Raw genomic sequence first — 11,583 nt, 5'->3', positions numbered from 1 at the left:
CTTATGACAGCCCTGTGAGATAGGTAACATCATCCCATTTTACAGAAGAGGACACTGAGGACCAGGGAGGTTGGTAACAGCAAGTATGTGGCAAAACAGGGATTTGAAACCCAAGCTGACTCAGCTAGAACTGGAATCAGGCTGTCTGTGAGCAGGGGAGCTTGAGGCAAGCCCCCACCCTCACCTCCCTCTAGTTTACACTTCAGTGAGGATGGAGGACTAATGAAAGTCACATGACCAGTGGGTTGTGGGAGGCTGGAGGAACAGCCTTTGGAACCCCTTCCTGCTGAGCAGTGCTAAGCAGTTGCTGAGTGGTCGCTGGGCTAAAAAGAAAAGGAAGATGGAAGATCTGAATTCTGCCATGGAACTACAAACTGGAGGCCCCTGGCTCCATCTACTCCCAAAGGAGGCTTCACGTCCAGTCAATGGGGGCACCTTCTTAGCCCTCTGCACTCCCTATTTCTAGCCTTCGTTCTGTCTGTACTCCAGTGCAGCACCCCAGCACCGAGGGCATTACCTTTCTTTTTGTTGTCTCCATCCCCCACTTTGTCTAGAAGGAGGACAAAGGAAGAAATCAAAGCGAAGAGGGAGGGTAGGCCTCACTAGACCTTCAGGCCTTTCCCTATTTAAAACCCCAAGGGTGGGAGCGGGGGCGGGAAAAAAAAAAAAACCTGGGGCTGACTGTGCTTAAAAAAGAGTGAGGGGCCGCCAGTGGCTCACTTGGGAGAGTGTGGTGCTGATAACACCAAGGCCAAGGGTTCAGATCCCTGTATAGGAATGGCCGGTTGGCTCACTTGGGAAAGCATGGAGCTGACAACACCTAGTCAAGGGTTAAGATCCCCTTATCGGTCATCTTTAAAAAAAAAAAAAGAGATCCTCAAGGCCTGGTAGGTATTTCTTTTTCCCCCACCTGATTTGTAAATATAAATTTATGAAAATCCCCCAAGAGGATATCAACCAAATTGTAAAACAACCATTTATTATGTTCATCATTTATTCTGTGGGTGAAGAATTTGGACAGGGATGGTTTGTGTCTGCTCCACAATATCTGAGGCATCAGCAGGAAGACTCTCAGGTTGGGGGTGACTTGACAGCTGAGGCTTGCTTACTTATGTCTAGCAGTTGAAGCTGGTTGTCTCCAGGATCTTAGCTGGGGCCGTCAGCCAGAACACCTACTACCTGGGGTCCCTCACAACATGACGGCTGGGGCTGAAGGGCAATGTGGGGCTAAATGGGACCCGGGAAGAATCTGTACCATCTTTCCTAACCTAGCTCTGAAAGTCACACGGTGTCACACCTGCCACATTGTGTTTGTCAGGGCAGTCACATAGGCCCACCCCACAAACTTCAAGGGGGAAATAGACTCCGTCTCTTGATATGAGAGTAGCAAGGTTCTGGAAATGCTGTGGCTGGTTTCTGGACTCAACCTGGCACAGCCCATTAGCCTTCCCCTTTGGAATCGGCAGACAACTCCAAGGAAAGGAAGTGATCCCCAAATCTGGGCTCATCATTCTGGGCTTTTTTCTCCCCATTTTGGCCCCATAATTCCTCACTACCCCAGTAGATCTTCCATACCTTTATTTATTTTATTTATTTATTTTTATTGACTTTTATTTATTTATTTTATTTTATTTTGTCGATATACAATGTGGTTGATTATTGTGACCCATTACTGATACCTCCCTCCCTCCTTCCTCTCCCTCCCTCCCACCCAACAATGTCCTTTCTGTTTGCTTGTCGTATCAACTTCAAGGAACTATAGTTGTTATGTCTTCTTCCCCCCCCCGTTTTTTTGTTTTGTTTTGTTTGTTTGTTTTTGTGTGTGTGTGTGAATTTATTTATTTTTAGCTCCCACCAATAAGTGAGAACATGTGGTATTTCTCTTTCTGTGCCTGACTTGTTTCGCTTAATATAATTCTCTCAAGGTCCATCCATGTTGTTGCAAATGGCAGTATTTCATTCGTTTTTATAGCTGAGTAGTATTCCATTGTGTAGATATACCACATTTTCCATACCCACTCATCCGATGATGGACATTTGGGCTGGTTCCAACTCTTGGCTATTATAAAGAGTGCTGCGATGAACATTGGGGAACAGGTATACCTTCGAAATGTTTTTTCCAAGGGCCGGCCCATGGCTCACTTGGGAGATTGTGGTGCTGACAACACCAAGTCAAGAGTTAAGATCCCCTGACTGGTCATCTTTAAAAAAAAAAAATGTTTTCTGCAGCTTTTCTAATTCTCAGTAAAAAAGGGTTGCTACCAAACAACCCAGTCTTGAGAGGAAGGGAGCCTTGGCCAGTGTACACAATAAAAAACCCACATCCCCAATATAACATATGGCATATTTACTCATGTGCTATGCAAACATTCAACACTATATACATGATGTTTTAGAAATATGTGAGAAATAACTATTAACGATGATAAAATTATATAGACATAGTGATTACAACTTCATAAAAAGTGTGTGCATGTAGAGAAGCATTGGAGTTGTCCATGAGGAAGGTTGTTTGAAATTTAAAGGAAGTTTTGTGTACTTTTTTGTAAAGTTAATCACTGATTTTCTCCCCAACATTTTATCATGAAAACCTTCAAATATACAGCCAAGTTGAAAGAATCTTACAGTGAACACCTTTATACCACCACCTGGATTCTACCATTAACATTTTACTATGCTTGCTTTATCACACATCTGCCCATCTATCCAATCCTCTATCCATTAATCCATCTTATTTTTTATGTATTTCAAAGTAAGTTGCACATCAGTACACCGCCCCCTAAATACTTCAGAATGCATTTCATTAACTAGAGTTCATTATTTGTTTGCAATTTTTTCTTTTAAGGCAAAAGCTATATACAATGAAGTGCACAGATCTTAAGTGTACAGTTGCTGGTTTTTCGACAAATGTATACACCTATAAATAGCGATATTTAAAAATCAGAACTAGGACTTCCTTTCAAGTGTTCAATTGCTGAATTGAAATTAGTGTAAAATGCCTTCTATCCTGAGCAATTTGTACAGCAACCCTGCACCTACAATGGACGAGGCCAAGTATTGTCTAATGGATGGGGCTAGGATTGGGGCTTGGACCTGGACTGCGGGGCTGGGGCAGAGAATCTGGAAACTTTTCTTCTAGTTTGAGATATCAATGATACCTGTAGAGTGAGAGTCAGAGCAAAGACTCCTACAAGACACCTTCTCAGGGCAAGGGGACTGCATGTCCAGTCTCTTTTAGGTACAAAGCTCCAGCAAATGACCCTTGGGAGTTGAACAATGGCCTGGAAAGGTATTTGGCTCTCATCTACTTTAAACTTTCTATCTTATTGCCTGGCTTTATTTTCATTACAGCATTTAGGAAATTTTCTTGTTCATTTGTTTGTTTATTGTCTGTCTCTGCATCCAGAAAGCAAGCTCCTGAGAGCAGAGGCCTCTTCTGTCTTATTCCCTGCTGTGTCCAGCACATGGTCTGCACTCAATAATCATTTGTTGAGAGAATGACTCATTGTTCCATTTACTAGATTGGGAAAGGAGGCCCTGAGAGGGGAAGTGACTTGCCTTAAGAAACAGGAATCCTTTACCCCCCATCCTCCAGATCTCCTTCCAGTCCAGTTTTTTTGCTTATGAGTCCTGACTGTTGGGGCACCTGTGGGTGGCTGACAAGTGTGTACCAGTAGGTATACACTCCTGTGGGCTGGGACTAAAGCAGCACTAGGAGCAGGAGGGCTGCAGCCTCCCACTTGGGTGGGCCTGGGCACAAAAAGCCTGCCTCCCCTTCTTCTCTGTTCTTTTCTTCTCCAAGACAGCCCTTTACCCTGTGCTGATGGGGGAGGGGGATCTGGACACCCCAGGGAGTCAAGTAGGATGGGGGGACTGGGCAGCTTTCTACAAGCAGGTAGATGAGGATCGGACTCTGTCCTCTCCCAGTGGAAACAGGGTGGTTGCTGAGCTGAACCTTCCTTCCCAGGGTCTTCAGGGTGGGTCACCCAAGACCCTGTCCCTCCTTGGTCTAAAGTTCTATGTCACCCCTGCACAGACACCACAAATTCTCTGACCACAGTGCAGCTGTGTCATAGAGAGAGAAAGAACTTTCATTTCCTGAGAATGGGTTACTTGCCAAGCTGTATGTGCCTGTAATTCTCAGTACGGCTCTGGGAGGTTCCAGGAAGAGTAGCAGAGGGAGGCTCAGGTCACCCAGCACATGGCAGAGCTGGAAACCCAGGGCTCTCCGATTACCACACCCAACAGCAGCATTTTCCCAAGTGCTGTCAGATTGGGTGGGTGTCCGTCAGATGGTCTCAAGGGTGAACACTTTTTTTTTTTCCTGCTGGCTAGCCGGTTCAACTTCTTAAAACAGCTATTTATTTTAATTATATTAGAAAATATAAGTAGCATGTCAAACCCTTCTCTGGTAATATAAAGTACAAATAAAAAATCAACCAAAAGAAACATATCAGGAAATAGTAGTATAAGTTAGACATCGCTAAAGCAAAACTAAGCTGGTGGGGTTTGATGCTAGGACGTGGGGCTGCTGTCCTAGCTACCTGGGTACCTCTTGCACAGTCGTTATTTTTCAGGGTCTTTTGCTTTTTCCCACACTTTGAGTTCCGGCTTTTCACTTTCCCATTCGGTGTGCGGGTAGATTGAATTGGGCTTCCTGGAAACGTGAATGTTGAGGGGATGGAAGGACCCGCCCTCACTGGCTGCCCCTGGGGTCTGACAGGAGACTGGACATGTGTCTTCTGGGCCTTTGGGCTGGACTGTCTGTGGAGCAGAGGCACCCCCGGTTCGGTCATTTCACCAACATCTCTGGGTTGGCCTTGCTTGAGAGGGAACGAGAGTCACAACTCCCACTCAAGGAGGGACTTCCCTGCCAGGGAGGCGATGGCCTCAGGGAAGCCCGAGGCACCCGGTATTCCCAGGCGGTGGCTCTGGTCATCATACGCTCACTCATTCCACAAATATGAGCAGAGAGTCCTAAGTTGGCGCCCCAACAGCAGACGGTGGTGGGGACTGGAGATGGTAGGGGGACGGACATGACAGGGGCACCAACCGTGTAGAAAGGACAACTAATGTGGGCTCCTTCTACGCCAAAATATTTCCGTTGCACTTTCCCCGCCATGAAGAATTGCCGCCGGCCACATGCCCTTCCTCTTGGGCGCACCGACTGGGACTCTCCCCGGCCCGGGTTGGTGGGGTGTGGTGTGGCGTGGGGGTCGGGGGAAGTTAGGGGCAGCCTGGCCTGGACGACAGGCTGCCGCCACCCACCTTGGGCACTGCAAACTCCGGCTCTGGAAGGAAGGATCCCCCCCGCAAGCTCTTGCGCGCTGCAGTGCAATCTGCCTCTAGCCTGCAGACACGCACCGCTCATCCTGCGCAGGTCCCCAGCGTCCGAGAGATCCCGCTGGGGGCTATTACCCGGAGAAATGTCTCACTCGCTCCCCACTAACCACTGTGTAATCGGCTTTCAGCCGCAGATGCTCAGGTCCTGCAGCTCCCGAGGTTCTCCGCCTGGGAACCCGCTGCCGGCCGGACGCACGGACCGATGGCTTCGGGCAGTGCCGGGAGTGCCGGGGAGTCCGCGCCCTGCCCCTGGCCCCTGGGGGAAGCACTTCAGGATCCTCTCTGCTCTTTGAACCTCCCCTCCCCCACCAGGCCTATCGCAATAGGCACCCACACCGCAGAGCACCACGTGCGGTGCTTCTACCCAGCTCCGTGGAGAACCAGGCCTCAGTATGCGCATCTGGAAAGCGGGGGAGATTTCTCCGGAGCTCGGGTGGGGATGGCGTGGGCTGACTTGATGTAAGACGGCACCCACGGAACCAACCAGTTCTAGGGACTTGGCAGGTTCCTCTCTCACCCCTGTGAAATCCTTCTTCCTTTAAACGCCTTGCAGCGATTGGGAGGTGGGGAGGGGAGACCGAAAGAATCACTTTTGGAGAGGGGTGGAAAGATGGCTTTCGAGCTCTAGGCCGCCCTGGTCGCTAGACATTGGGTAGCTTGTGCCTGGCCTCAGTTTCTGCACCTGTAAACTGGGAAGAAGGCCCACATCCAAGGGCCAGGGACTGTAGAGAGCGGCGGAAGGCATGGGTGCACAGGCGGCCGGTGCTTCCAAGGTCCACTTTCCCGGAGGATTGGGCTGCCGTGCGGCGAACCTCTCCAGGGCTATCTGTCAGATAGGGTGACCGACCGTGAGACCAGGTTCAGAGACCCGGGCAGACTAGCAAGCGCTCTGAGGCTCAAGGGCGGGGCCCGCAAGGGCTGGAGACGCCCGTTCGGTGTCGGCCAACCAGCGCCCGCCTCTGAACGGCCAATGAGGACACGCCTTACAGCCAAGGCCGGGTCGAGAGCGAGGCTGCGGCGAGTGCGGCGCTGACAGACGCGCGCGCGTCGGACCCCGAGCCGCAGCCGCCATCACCGCCGCCCGCCCAGTCGTCCCTCAGTCGCTTCCCCTCGCCATGGAGGCGAGGCCGCCGCCGCCGCCGCGGGGCTCCGAGCCGCGGGCCGGGCGGCGGCCCTGAGGGCGAGTGGCGGGCCGAGACGCCGCCGCGGAACCGAAGCGGAGCCGCCGTCCTCGTCCCCAGCGGTCCCGCCCAACGCCGGACTCGGTTAGTATTCGCGGCCGCCGCCGCCCGGGTGGCTCCGGAAGGGGGGGCGGCCCCCGGAGCGGGTGGGAGGGGTCCCCGGCCGGAGCCCGGAGCCCTCTTTTCCGGGTAGACCCCATCAGCCTTCTGCAACCGGATCCCGCATCCTTGCGCGGTCTGGCGGGGATGAGGGGGTGTCCCCGGAAACCTGCGGGACAGGGCGCCGACCCTCTCGACTGCCCAGAAACTTTGCGTGCGTCTTTCTGGGCCAGGCCAGGGCGCTGCCATAGTTCATTCTGAAAGAAGAAACTTGGAACAGCTAAAATAGAATTTGCTCAGGTCCATTAAATGGGAAGAAAGAGAAAAACTCCAGGCATGAGAACATTTGCTTTTGCGTTGACTAAGTTTTCTTTCCCTCAAAGCCCCCTCTGGCCCGTCTCCCAGCCCCTCTCTTTGCCGCCCACTCCCAACTGTTGAGGCTGCTTAAGAAGGGAAGTAAGGGCGCAGAGCTGCCCAGAATTCAAAATGAGCCGATTGGGAATGCAGACCCTCTCCCTTTTTACTTTCGGTAAATAAAGAATATCTTTTTTAAAAAAAAATGGTTTCTAATTGTATTTCCTGAAGATAAAAATAATAATGGCAGAGCTGAGCCCAGTGTTGATGGTTTTTTTGAGGTCAGTGATGATATTTGTAAAACAGGAAAAGAGGAATGTTCAAAACCTTCCCAGGCAGGGTGAATGCCTTCAGAAGCCTTTGCCCAGGATAGGGATTCCTACCCATGAGCCAGTCACATCTCCAGGACGTGGCTTCACTGCCACCTGCTAGCTGTTGAGGCAGCGCGAGAACCAGAAGATGGTGGGCGAGAGGAGGAATGCCTAGGAAAGGGCGAGCATCTTCCTGCCTGGCCACTCCTTTCAAAAACACAGATCTGATGCTGTCACTTGTTTACTTAAAAACTCCCTCGCTTTCTTTTTCCTATGGGATAAATGAAGCCCAAAATGCCTTATCAGGTCTTAAAAGTGCCCTTGATAGTCTTGCTTCAAGACTTGTAGCCTAATCCTTCAATTCTCCTTCTCTTCATCCCTCTCCCTAACCATTCAGAGCTGCTTGGCTGCTCCATCACATGTTGAGATGTTTTTGCTTTAAATGATCCTCTTACTTCCCCACTTTTACCTGCCAAACTCCACCTCTTCCTTTAAGGCTCAGCTCATTTGAGAAGCTTCTTAAGGGCAGGAGCTGTGGCTTACCTTTCCATCTACCATGCTGGGAGAATTCTTCCTCCCCAGTTGTCTTATAGGTCATTTCCCATCTCTTCTCCCTTATTCCTCAACTCTGTATCCACTTCCCAAGGGAATTTTTTGTTATTTCCTGGAGGCCTGCTTGGAGTACATGCCCCAGACTTTTGGTATCTTTGATACCCCATCTCTCCATGTCCATCCCAACCAGCCCCCATAAGTAGTCAGCAGGCAGGAACTGGCAAGTCCCATATCTCACTTGTCTCCAATCTGCTTGACTGTCCCTGAAAGACCAAAAGCCCCTCGGTCTCTTCTCTTTTCACCTCTGCTTGCACAAAGTGGTCTGGCTGATATGTGCACTATAAAGCATGGTGGGATCCAGGAGGCTGTCCACTGGGTACTTTTTTAGCCACTCATTTACCATTTGTGTGAAATACAGGCTAGAAAAGCCAACCCCTTGACTGAAGTACATTCATGTGCCTTCCATTTGCCAGGTGAATTGCTTGGGATACAAAATAAAAGTGAAGAAGTCACATCCTTACCTTTGAGGAGCTTACAGTCTAATGCAGGACAGGTGGATATAAATAGTTACATCACAGGTGCTATGAGAGTGTAATAATGATAGCTATTTTATTTGCCTTGTGACAGGCTATGTAATAATTGACAGTCATACGGAGGGCTTATTCCTATTCTATAGGGCTGGAAACTGAGGCTGTAGAGTGGGCAGATGAGGGAGTAGTTAGGATTTGAATCCTGTCAATCTATTTCCAGAACCTCTGCCAGGCTGTGCCAGGAACATTCCCTCCGTAGGTGGTTTGGGAAAGCTTTCCTGGTGGGTAATGAAGGATGCATAGGAATTTGTGTGTGGTGGACAACACACATAGGAAAGAGGGTGCAGCATAAGCAGGCTTGGAGGTGGACGGAACCCACTGTCCTTAGGGAGCAAGAAAGAGGTTAGACATAGCTAGGTTGGGTAGGGGGAAGGGGATGGAAGATGAGATCAGGGTATGTATTAGAATTGGGCAGTGGAGAGCTACTGGAGAACTTAAAGGAGGTCAGAGACTTGGACTGACTGGGCCTTGGAAAGGTCACTTGGGGTCAATGTGGGGCGGGATGCTGATGCCCCTGCAATTTAGGAGGCAGTGGCTAGGCCCCACAGAAGTAGAATCACAGCTTCTTAGAGGAAGGCAAAGAGAGAATCCTGCTCAGTTTTTGGGAAAAGATAATTAATGCATATGAGAGAAAAATTGCAGCAGTACAAAAGGGTATGTTGCGAAAAATAAGTCTCCCTCCTACCCTGACCCCAAGTTTTCTGTCTCCCTAATCTCCTCCCCAGAGATGGCTGAAGTTTCCAGTTTCCGTGGCCTTACATAGACACTGTTCCTTTATAAATGTGCATTTGCCCATTTATACTCCTTCCACCATGGTACATACCAGTCACATTTTACTCTTTTTTACTTAATATATTTAGGAAATTATTCCTTATTAGTACATATGGAGTTGTTCATTCTTTGTATTGACATTCTTTTACTTATTTCATTATATGGCTGTACCATAATTTGTAACTAGTCTTTGGGTTAAGTAACATTTACGTCATTTCCAGGTTTTTCTAGTACAGCAATACAATAAATGACATTGTATGTACTTTGTTATGTACTCATGTGTAAAATTATCTAAATAATATACTTTTAGAAGTGGAATTACTAAGTCAAAGGATATGTGTGCATTTTTTATTTTATTATTTATTTTATTAATTCTCTTTTTATTTTTGACCGGTAAGGGGATTGTAACCCTTGACACAGTGTTTTCTGCATCACGCTCAGCCAGTGAGCGCACCGGCCATCCCTATATAGGATCCGAACCCGCAGCCTCAGCGCTATCAGCTCCGCACTCTCACGAGTGAGCCATGGGCTATTTTTAGACGTTAACAAATTACCACTCGAGTGGGTTGTACCAATTTATCCTGTCCCTCAAAATGTGAATGTGACTCAAGAGATCTTCCCGGTATCCAGTGGGATCACCTGGAATGCTTTTTCAGCTATCATATGCCTACTTTTCCCCCACCAGTCCCCTCTCCCCTATGTGATTCTAGCCCATTTCTTTCAGTTTAAGGAGAGAGATATTGAGGCTCAGAAGGGTTAAAGTAACTTGTACAAGACGTTCAATATGGGTATTGTTTTTTGTTTTTGTTTTGTTTTGTTTTTCCACTCTGATATTTGTATTTGCCAAGCACCTTTCATTGGAAACACTCAGCGTCAATTTGTAAACATTGGTGCATTATTTTTCTCCATTTTCATGTGGAAAAAAATGAGATGCAGGTGAAGTTTGAGTTATGAGCAGGAATGTAGAATCTTGTCTTTTTATTTCCAGTGCAGTAACTAATAAATGTTTCCAAATGCCAAAGCTGAAGATATTTTTTTAGTGAGTCTGAGTGCAACAAAAATAGCAATAATATAACAACACTAACTTAATAAAAGTGAGCAGCAAACTCACAAGTAACCCAACATTAAAATTTATTTTAATATATTCTCTATGGAAAAAAGAATCTGTTAAATGTAAAACTATACTTTATTCTAAATTCACATCCACTTGGGTCAGTGTACAGACATAGATTTTTATAATTGCAGTTAGTACATACAGAATATGATTTTTGAATTCTTGAATAGCATGAAATATTTTATATTTACTCATTTATGTATTTTATTTTCTTCTCTAGAGGCAATAGGTAGGATTTGTTATTTTCAAGTCACATTGTAGTATTCTATGCATTGACAGCCATAGTTTGTACAATCTTTTATTATTCTTTCATTTTTTCCCCCTTTTTACTATTATTGTATTTTTTTGGCAGCTGGTCAGTACGGGGATCTGAACCCTTGACCTTGGTGTTGTTAGCACCAAGCTCTCCCAAGTGAGCTAATGGGCCAGCCCCCCCCCCTTTTTAAACTCTTATAAATGGTACTTTTATAAACCTGAGCACCCTTGTTCAAATACTTCTTTTACTCCTAAAGTAGATTCATGGAGTCAGAGGATACAGTTCCAGTGCCGATTTGCAATCTGGAAAGGTTGAATTAGTTTACAGCACCATTAGTAATTTCTGTGGCCCTGACAACCCTGCCAGTGCTATAACAAACAAAACCAGATATTTGGTTATTTTATTAATTTAAAATAAATGTAATGGTACACTGAATTAGATTTAATTTACATTTCTTTAGAAAAAAAGATCAGTAGCTCATTTAGATTGATTTTTGGGGGCTTTTTTTTTTTTGGCAGCTGGCTGGTCCAGGGATCGAACCCTGGACCTTGCATTTAGATTTTTGAAATAAGTACAATGTTGTGTATCATATCCAAGAGTCATGTAGCTAAAGCCAATTGGTGGTTAAAGAAAGGCTTGCTTTGAGACTTGGTTGATGACACAGAAATATTGTGATAGGATCATATTGTTATGAAATGTAAGACTAAATGCTGTTCAGTTGAAAATACCAGGCATTGTACCAGGAGCTGGGGATCCTCCAGAGTAACACAGATGTGATGTCTGTCCTCAGGGACATGGACCTTATGGGTTAGTTCAGCAGATAGACATTAATCACCTTATGGTAAATTACAGATGTGATGGATGTAATCAAAGGGGAAGAATACGAATATGGTGTCTTGGGAGTGTCAGAGAAGTTCATCAGCTAAACAGCATTTTCAGTTAAATAACATTTGCAAAGGCCCTGGGCTGGAAAGGGAGTTGATAGCTTAGGGCAGCACTTCTGTAACTTGAA

General features: G+C 47.0%; 1 protein-coding gene across 2 annotated transcripts in view; it reads left to right on the top strand.

Annotated features, from left to right (window-relative positions):
* Positions 1-6,351: 6,351 nt before the first annotated feature.
* Positions 6,352-11,583, top strand: part of PTPRA (protein tyrosine phosphatase receptor type A) — a 152,926-nt gene continuing 147,694 nt past the window's right edge. For both annotated transcript variants that reach the window (XM_063075681.1, XM_063075672.1), the window contains exon 1: positions 6,352-6,608. The gene's annotated coding sequence lies outside the window, so the exon portion shown is untranslated. The remainder of the gene's footprint in view (positions 6,609-11,583) is intronic.

The sequence above is a fragment of the Cynocephalus volans genome, chromosome 1, assembly GCF_027409185.1.
Source record: "Cynocephalus volans isolate mCynVol1 chromosome 1, mCynVol1.pri, whole genome shotgun sequence".
In the NCBI taxonomy this organism is placed as follows: domain Eukaryota; kingdom Metazoa; phylum Chordata; class Mammalia; order Dermoptera; family Cynocephalidae; genus Cynocephalus; species Cynocephalus volans.
This window is presented reverse-complemented; position numbering and strand designations above follow the sequence as displayed.